This window comes from Ahaetulla prasina, chromosome 4 (genome assembly GCF_028640845.1).
Source record: "Ahaetulla prasina isolate Xishuangbanna chromosome 4, ASM2864084v1, whole genome shotgun sequence".
NCBI classification, from domain to species: domain Eukaryota; kingdom Metazoa; phylum Chordata; class Lepidosauria; order Squamata; family Colubridae; genus Ahaetulla; species Ahaetulla prasina.
Window position 1 is genome coordinate 58,119,073 of NC_080542.1, and position 9,298 is coordinate 58,128,370.

Below are 9,298 nucleotides of genomic sequence, written 5' to 3' on the forward strand. Positions count from 1 at the left end.
TGCTGTTTGGAATGCACCGTTATGGATGAAAGTTAATAAATCATGAAGTGGAAGTGTTAATAGCCCAGCAGACTGAATTTAAAACTGGTAGGTCATTTGAAACTGCTTGAATTAAGGAGTTTTTACTGCGTGGAATGACCGAACTGGCAGACACGATGAGTTTGGAATAAACTGCTGTCTTTTGCTTTCCTTATTATAATTATCGTGTTCTGTGTTAAATGCTGAGGCTAAGGAATATCAAAGACTGAATTTGCTAATGAGAAGAATTTTAATTGAAGAGATCGATCTTTTGTGCTGGACTGACTAGCTGAAGAAGATTTTATTAGGTGGATAATTTTTTTTTATTATTATTTTTCTTTTGAGAGGAAATTAATAGCTTGTTTATATTATAGAAAACAAAAAAAGGACTTTGTTTTGAAGTTCAAGCTGGTTTTTTTTTTTTTCTTCTCTGCCGACGTGGAGAAAAAATGGCGCTGATTAAGCTGTGAGGTAATTGTGTTTCTTTGTGGAGTGAATATGACTCATAAGTTACTGATAAGCTACTAACGAGTGCAAATAAGCCGTTTCGCTTCAATTAAAAGATTGTCGTCCCTTGATCTTCATCAAGACCCTCTGTAAAATTGGTTTGACTGCTGTCCTTTGATCTTCACTAAGACTCTTTGAAAAATTGGAATCCCAGTTTGAGAAATTTTTTGGTTTTTTTGTTTTTTTCAAAATGACTCAACAACTTTCAGAAACGCAGCAAATTGCTGCAGCTTTAAATAAAATTGGGGAAAAAATAGCAGGACTATCAGAGCGTATAGATAATTTGACATTTAAACTGACATCTGAAGTGCAAAATTTAAAGCAAGAGATGAATGATAACTTTGCTAAACAAAAAGAGGAAATGATAATGATTAAAGATGAAATGGAGCAGCTGCATGTGCATGAGGCAAAAGTAGATCGGCAAATTGGCAAAATATTTTATAAAAATGAGCAGCAAGATAAGAGAATTTGTCTTTTGGAAGAAGAGATGAGGAAATATAATTTTGTTATCAGAGGAATCTCGGAAGAAAGGAGGATAAATTGAAACAGCGGGTTTTGAAATGGATTAATGATTTGGATACGCAACTTACGTTCACAATAGCAGACCTGGCAAGTGTTTTTAGAATTGGATATAGAAGGCAAAATGGTTCTAACAGGAATGTGCTTGTCAGGTTCGCAAATCTTGGTGATAAGTTGGAAGTTATGGCCAAGTTAAGAGAGTTGGGGGATGCTTTGAGATTTGAAGGGGAGACTATTCAAGTCTTCCCGGATATATCAAGAGAAGAAAGGGCATGGAGATTTTTTAAAACCAATTACAAAAGTTTTGAGAGATAATGGAATAAAATACATTTGGAGCCCACCCCAACAATTGAAATTTTTTTATAAAGGAAGGATGCGTACAATCACCCCAGATATAGATGCATTATTATATTTACGGGAGCTTGGACTGATTGAGATGGAGGATTTAATGGAGATAAAAGATCAAATGCTTCAGATGGGTGGAACATACGTGGAAACATCAATCTCAGAAGAAGAAAAAGGGGCTATTGGAGGCAAGACTCTAAAGGGTTAAAGAGGAAAGAAATATCACCTGTGTTGGTTGAACAGAAGAAGAGTCGTGAGGATACAGTAGGAGAAGAAGCAGATAAGAGTCTTGGAAAATATGAAGCTGAATGCGGTCATCGCTATCTTTTTTTGAGTGATGAATTTAAATAGACAGCCGAAAGAAGTGCCCGGCATTGGCACGTCCCTCTCCCCATTCTCTTTATAGAGGCGAAACCGATGAGGATGTGGGGAAGAAGATTGTTTGTACTTTATTGTTTTGTTTTGTTTTGTTTTTTTCTGTTTTCTTATTGTTGTTTATATGGTAGTTTAATGTCGGGTGGTGGGGGCACAGAAAGGAAGATGCGGGATAGGATTAAAAATTTATATTTTAAATGGGAGTTATAAAAATAATGTCATGGAATGTGAAGGGTACAGGAATCAGATTAAAGAAGAAGATTGGAGCTTAAGATTAAAAGGATTTACCAGACATTTTATTTTTACAAGAAACCCATCAGAAATCTGAAGATTCAAATAGAATGTATATAAAAGGTATGCAAATATATGAAAAGCATTTGGAACTTCAAAAGCTAGAGGAGTTGCAACACTGATATCAGATAGGGTGTACTTTGAAAACATAAGGTAATTTTGGATGAAGATGGAAGATATGTAATAATTGTTGGAAATCTTAATGAGGAAAAAGTGACACTTGTTAATTTATATTTACGAATGAAAACAAAGAGAATTTCTTGAAAAATAACAAAATTTTGGAGAATGAAAGTGTAGGAAAGTAATTGTGGCTGGGGATTTTAATTTAATCAGAGATAAAATAGACAGTACTAATCCCACCCGCTGTGGAGGAGCAAATAAAATGGGGATTTTAAATATGTGGATGCTTCGAAATGGCGTGGTTGATGTGTGGAGAGAGGTTAAAGGAATTGAGAGAGTATACACTTTTTTCTCTAAGATATATAATACATATTCTAGAATTGATTATATTTTTCTTTCTAAAGATTTGTTGAATAATGTGGATAAGGTAGATGTGGGAATTTTAAAGATTCTGATCATGCAGAAGTTATGGTGGATTTAGATTTTAATTTTGAGAAAAAGAAGCTATTGGAGATATGACGAGAAATTGTATAAAAATGAAAAGGATAAAAAATGGATACTTAAAAAATTGGAGGAAAGTTGGAGATTAAATGATAACGGGGAGGTTAAATTTGAAATTGTTTGGGATGCGATGAAAGCGGTGTTTAGAGGGGAGAGTATCAAATTATCAAGTAGGAAATATAAAAATTATAAAATTAAAATGGAAAGAGATAAAAATCAGATTAAAGAATTGGAAAATCAATTTTTGCTTACTAAAGAAAAATTCTTCAGGAGCTTAATATGTTAAGAAATAAAATGATAGAAGAAGATACAGAGTTAGTAAAAAGAAATTTGAGATTTTAAATAGGAATTTTTGAATTTAGTAATAGAAATTCTAAATTATTGGCAAAGATGGCGAAAGATAAAAGAGAGAAGAGAGAAATTGGAGTTTTGATAGATGATAGAGGTATAAGATGTTATAAAAAATTAGAGAAATGTGAAGTGGTTAGAAACTTTTTTCAGAATCTATATTCAAAGAAACCAATTAATCGGGGAAAATTGCAAAGCTATTTAGAAAAGTATGTGGTGAAAATTGATCAAACATATAAGGAATTGATGGAAGAAGATATAACACAAGATGAGATTAATGGAATAATACAAAAATTAAAATTAGGGAAAGCTCCAGGTGAGGATGGATTACCTGTTGAGTTTTATAAAGAATTTAAAGAATTAATAATACCAAGACTGCAAAAATTATTCAATGGAATATTACATGGTGGGAAGTACCTTCGTCATGGAATAGAACGGTGATATCCCTAATTCCTAAACCAGATAAAGATTTAGAAAGGATTGAGTCCTATCGGCCCATTTCTTTAATTAATCAGGATGCAAAGATATTTACTGCTATTATAAGTAATAGATTAAATAGATTTATAGATAGATATATAAGTTATAATCAAGTAGGTTTTGTGAAGGGTAGATACATGAGTGATATTGTTAGAAGAGTATTAAATATTATAGATGTAGCTGAATATAATGGTGATAAAATTGGTATAGTATCATTGGATATTTTTAAAGCTTTTGATTCTGTACAATGGGAAACTATTAAAGTAATTGTGGAGGCTTTAGGCTTTGGTAATAAGTTTATACATGTTATTTCAAAATTGTACCAAAAGAGCAGTGCAAGAGTGAAGGTGAATGGAATATTAACTGAAGAGATAAAATTAGAAGCTGGTACGAGACAAGGATGTCCCTGTCCCCAACATTATTTTTATTGGCTATGGAAATATTGACAAAATGATAGAAAAGATGAAGAATTAGAAGGATATAAGGGTATAAGATAAATTTGTATGGATGATACTTTAATTATTTTGAAAATGTAGAGAAAGATCTGAAAAGATATATAAGCATTTGATAGAATTTGAGGAAATGACAGGATTGAAAGTAAATTGGTCAAAGTCAGAATTATTGATGGATAGTAATGGTAATGAGTCTGAGAATATGCAAGAGCAATTTGGGATAAGGATTAAAACACATTGAAATATTTGGGTATAGTGCTTTCACTTAAGGTTAAAGAATTGAAAAAACTTAATTATGATGTGGTGATTAACGAAATTGAGAAGAAGATAGATAAATATAAAATTTTAAAGTTGTCTTGGTTTGGTAGAATTGCAATGTGTAAGATGATGTTGCTGCCCAAGTTCAACTTTTTATTCGAAATGCTACCACTAAATTTGACAGAGAAAGATATTGAAGGATATCAGAAAAAACTGGATAAATTTTGCAACGGTGGCAAAAGACCTAGATTAGTGAAGAAAATGTGGTATCAAAATCAAAAGGAAGGTGGATTAGGAATCCCCAAATTATTTAATTATTATTGTGCGTATGGTATCCGGATAGTGGTAAAAATATTAAAAGGTGAAGATAACTATTGGAGAGACTTAGTGTTAAAGGATATAGAATTTTGGATCAAGGTGGTTTTTAGATAAAGCAAATTTAAAATGTGTAAGTAGAAGTTATTGGTTAAAGGGATTAAGTAAAATGTGGAATAAATTTGTTAAAATTTTAATTCCGGATATAATCTTTTTGGGGGAGACAATTGGAATTTGGCCAATTAAAAATAATATAAAACGTAATGAAGTGATTAAAGAGGAAAATATAGAAATTATTAGAGATTGGATAAAAGTTATGGAAATGAAAGGAGGAATAAAGAAATTATTGAAAAATTAGGGTTAAGTTGGTTTGAAAAATACAGATAGAAAAATGGACAAAAAACTAAGGAAAATTATTCGATAAATAGATGTGAAACTGAATTTGAATATTTAGTATCTCGGATTATGAAAGATGAAATTGGGCTAAAGGGACTCGTTAGTAGGGTTTATAAGATTATAAATTCTGATGAAAAATTACAAAGAGTGATGAGGACAAATTGGGAAAAAGATCTTAATATTGAAATACCAGAGTCAGATTGGAATGTGAATTGGAAGAGTAGAATTATGAGAACTTTATCTATAAGGATTAAAGAGCACAATTATAAAGTTGTTTGGAAATGGTATTTGACTCCAGTAAGATTGTCACAAATGGATAAAAAATTAGTAAAAATGTTGGAGATGTGAGATGGAATTGGGGACTTATGAACATATGTGGTATAATTGTGATAAGGTTAAAAGTTTTGGCAACAATTGGAGAAAGTGATATTTGAAATGGTGGGGAAAGTAATAACATTGAGAGTGGAAACTATATTATTGTTGGTAATTAAGGAAATAGAATTAACAAAATATGAAAAAGAATTGATTAGAATTATGATTATAATAGGTAGAATTATAATAGCTAGATATTGGAAACTAGATGTGATTTTTAGAATAGAAGAGTGGAATTCTGAAATGTGGAAATTAGCTTTAAATGATAAAATGACATGTGATATTAAAATTAGAAGTGGTGTGTATAAAGAAGATATTTTTTGGAAGACTTGGAAACCATTTGTGGACTTTGCGCTTGGAACATTGGACGCTTCAGTACCTGTACCTCGAGAACGTGGATTTTGGCAATCATGAGGATATATCCGAAGACCCAAATCTTCCTTTTATGTATAGCACAAGGGTGTAATAATGTATTTTCTTTTTGTTTGTTTGTTGCAAAAAAAGTAATAAAAATAAAATAAAAAATAAAATAAAATACTACTTGCAAAGGCTTTTGTAATCAGTTTCTTAAAACTGAGAGTAATTAGAGGGAGTTTAACATTTCCAACAAAACATCTCTCCCAGTTGTTTGAATCAGAAAGGGAAGAGATCATTCAGTTATATACTGAATATATATAGTATTAAGAGAAACTGGATTGGAAGAAGATGAGCATGGTTTTTAAATTGGGGGAAGAAACATCAATACTTTGCATTGATAATATTACACTGATAATTGATAATATTACACTGATAATAATGTAACATTATATTACATTATTATCAATTATTATAATTGATAATATTACACTGATAAGGTGTGTTTTAAATGTACGTAACAGAAAAATAAATTCTAGGAATTCCTCCAGTGGCTCTGTATGGGAGTCACAATTCAGTAGCGTAGGGAGTTAGCACCCACCCACCCTCTTAGAAGAATGAAATATCTTAGGAAATATTAAAAAGGGCAGAATATTATATTTCCCTGGATGAGAAATGGAGAAACATGTTTTAAGGACAAAGCAGCTCCCTGCAGCTTCCTGCCTCCCCACCATCTTTGTCAATGGGCCAGAGACAGAAACTCATTCCATCCACCTTTGTCAATGGGTCAGAGACAGAAACTCATTCTCCCCACCCTCGTCAATGGGACCATCATCTGCAACACTATAGGACCCATCTAGCAACAGATGGCACCTGGGAAGATTACATCAGCCAGCAAGGCTAGCTAAGACCCCTACCCCCTGGGAGATTGACAACCAATTAGGACACTCTTCCTGTGCCCCAGGAAGTTCAAAGCTCAAAGCATAAAGAGGGCATGCTCAGCATCTCAGCCCTTTTCTGTTCAGGAACTCAAGCCATGTGAACCTGACCGCCATTAAATCATCTTTCCAAGCAGTCTCCATGTTTCCAGTCTCTTTTTCCCCACTTGGAACTGAACCCAGATGGACATTTCTTCCAACAATTTGGCGACCCAGATGGGACTCCAAGCTAACCTAACAATGGACCAGGCCCAGGTAAGCCTCCCTTGCTGGCAGCAGACCCATTGAGTGTGGGTAAGTTTTCCTGGACTTTGGCCATTTGGAACTAGGTTTTAAAGGGGTTTTGAGTGTTGAGCTCAAAAACTGCTTGGAAAGAAGGTGAGTACCTCTAAATTTTAATTTTAAACATGGAAAAGCATGGGAAATATATGTGTATGCCTGAGGGGAAATAAAAGAGTAGAGATTACTAGTGTATTTTAGAGGAAGCAAAGCTGAAGTAGTGCATGCGTGTCAAGAGGAGGTGCTCGTACTTGCTGGAGGGGCAGTAGGTCATCTGGGATCACCTTTTTGATCCAAAACAGAGCTCCCTTAACAGGAAGGGGCCCATACTTCAACAGAAGGGAGTCAAAGTCCTTCCCAGAACCTTTTTTTCTGAAAACTAGGAGGGACCACCCAGCTAAGCCAAAGTGAGCCTTACATTCCAAGGAACATGGGAAGCAGTAGCTTGAGGATGGCAGAAAATCTCCTATGAGACTTGCTTGGGGCCTGGCACACCAGGCAGATGCTAGTGTTGGCTGGCATGCGGGGGGAAAAATTGAGGAAACTATGTGAAAAATGGGCTTTGCTAAGAGATCAGAATGGGAAACAAATTTGGCTTGAAAGCCATAACTTTTGATATTAAAACACTAAAAGCACACCAGGAAGACAAGTTTGGCTAAATAAAGATACTTAAGAGAAAAGGGAAATATATAAATAGAAATGTTGGGGGTTTTGTTTTGTTTTGTTTGTTTGTCTCTTTCTATCTTCTATGGAACCATGTGGTATGTCTGTTAAGATTTGTGTCTTTCCTAATTTAACTGAGATTTATGGCGGGAATGATCTGTGAGTGTGTAAATCTCAGAGTTTTGTTTTCCTCTCTAATGCCTTTCCTGGGACAATTACCCACAAAAGTGGGGAGGGGAGCCTGTTCTAATGCCCTTCAGCCCTGAAAAGATGACTCTGCAACTGTGGAAACAGAGCACATGGTTCCAGATGCTGCTCCAGAGGAGACCTTCCATTTGTTTGAGCCAGGAATTGAGTTTGAATCCAGCCCGCACTGAAAGTCATCACAGCAACCAGAGTGGAGCAGACCTTCCAAGCCTGACTGACCAGCCTTACTACGAATGTATAAGAAAAGACCAAAATACTCTTTTCAATCCCCAGGGGACAGCTGGAAAGACTATGGGAGAGGGTGGAAATTCATTGTAAGGTTTTTTTTCTTGTCTCATTTATATTGTAATAAGTCTAAACTACTCGTGTAAGGATTGCATTTGAGAGTGGCTGCCACAGCAAGTTCTGAACACCTTAGGTTTCTGTCTGATGGTAGGGAAATTTGTCCAGCCTGTTTGTATTGTTTGTATTGCCTGTATTGTAAAAGTAGCTGCATACATATGCACACACAGAGAGAGACACCATTCAGAATTAAACTGAAACTATTCCCTTCACTTATCTCCACACAAGGCTTCTCCTAGATTGATTTTTGCTCTGTGGCACTAAAAGCCCAAGGAGTCAGATCTCCCTGCTAAATCCATGGGGGAGGGGCATCCCCTTCAGCCAACTCCCTCACTTGAAGAGATAGCAGAAAAAGTGATATCCAAAATCCAAGCCCTGACTATGACTCACAAATGATGCTGCCCAGTTGACCAGTAAAGCAAGATATGTTGCACTGGTGGTCTCATGAGTAGAAGTCCCAGGGCTCATTGTGTGTAATTTATTTTTAAAAAAAATAGAAGTCTGGATTGCACACTGATTAACCTCAATTTGTTAGCAACTGTTAAGGTAGTTCCACTCAACTTGAACTCTCCTATTTTTATTTTTTGCCATGGAATCCTAATTATTGTTGGTCTGAGTTTAAGAAAACCATTGTTAAAGTTCAAAATAAATGTTCAATTTCACAGAATTTTAATTTTCCTTAAAATCATGCCTTCAGCATTAAACACTCATTTTCCTCCAATATTCCTACTTCCATTTCCATTACTGAAATTGTCAAGGAAAAGGATCAACTATCCTTTTAGCAATTAATCTGATCTGTTAGCATTAATTCAAAGATAGTTGATCCTCTGCCACTCTGAGAATTTCAGTAATGGAAAATCAGCTAGGAATTTCTTGGAAAGATTATGCTAGGAAGAAGTCATCTCCCAGCAGATTCCCCATTGTTACTCTTCATGCAACTTTAAAAGATCTATATTTTGATTTTGGAAGTCACAGTTTATGTCTCCATAGTTGTGCAGATAATAACAAGAGTACTGATTTTATTTGTTCCTTCACTTAATTTACCTCAGATATACTCTAGACTGCCAATTCAGCTGGATTTTTAGGCAGATAAATATTATGCTAAAATGCAGTATGTAATAGAGCAATCTGTACAGATTATCTGTTCAGATTTCCAACATTAAGCTGACTACAACAGTGATCAACCTATAATCTGTATACTTGAGATATCAGTTTATCAGA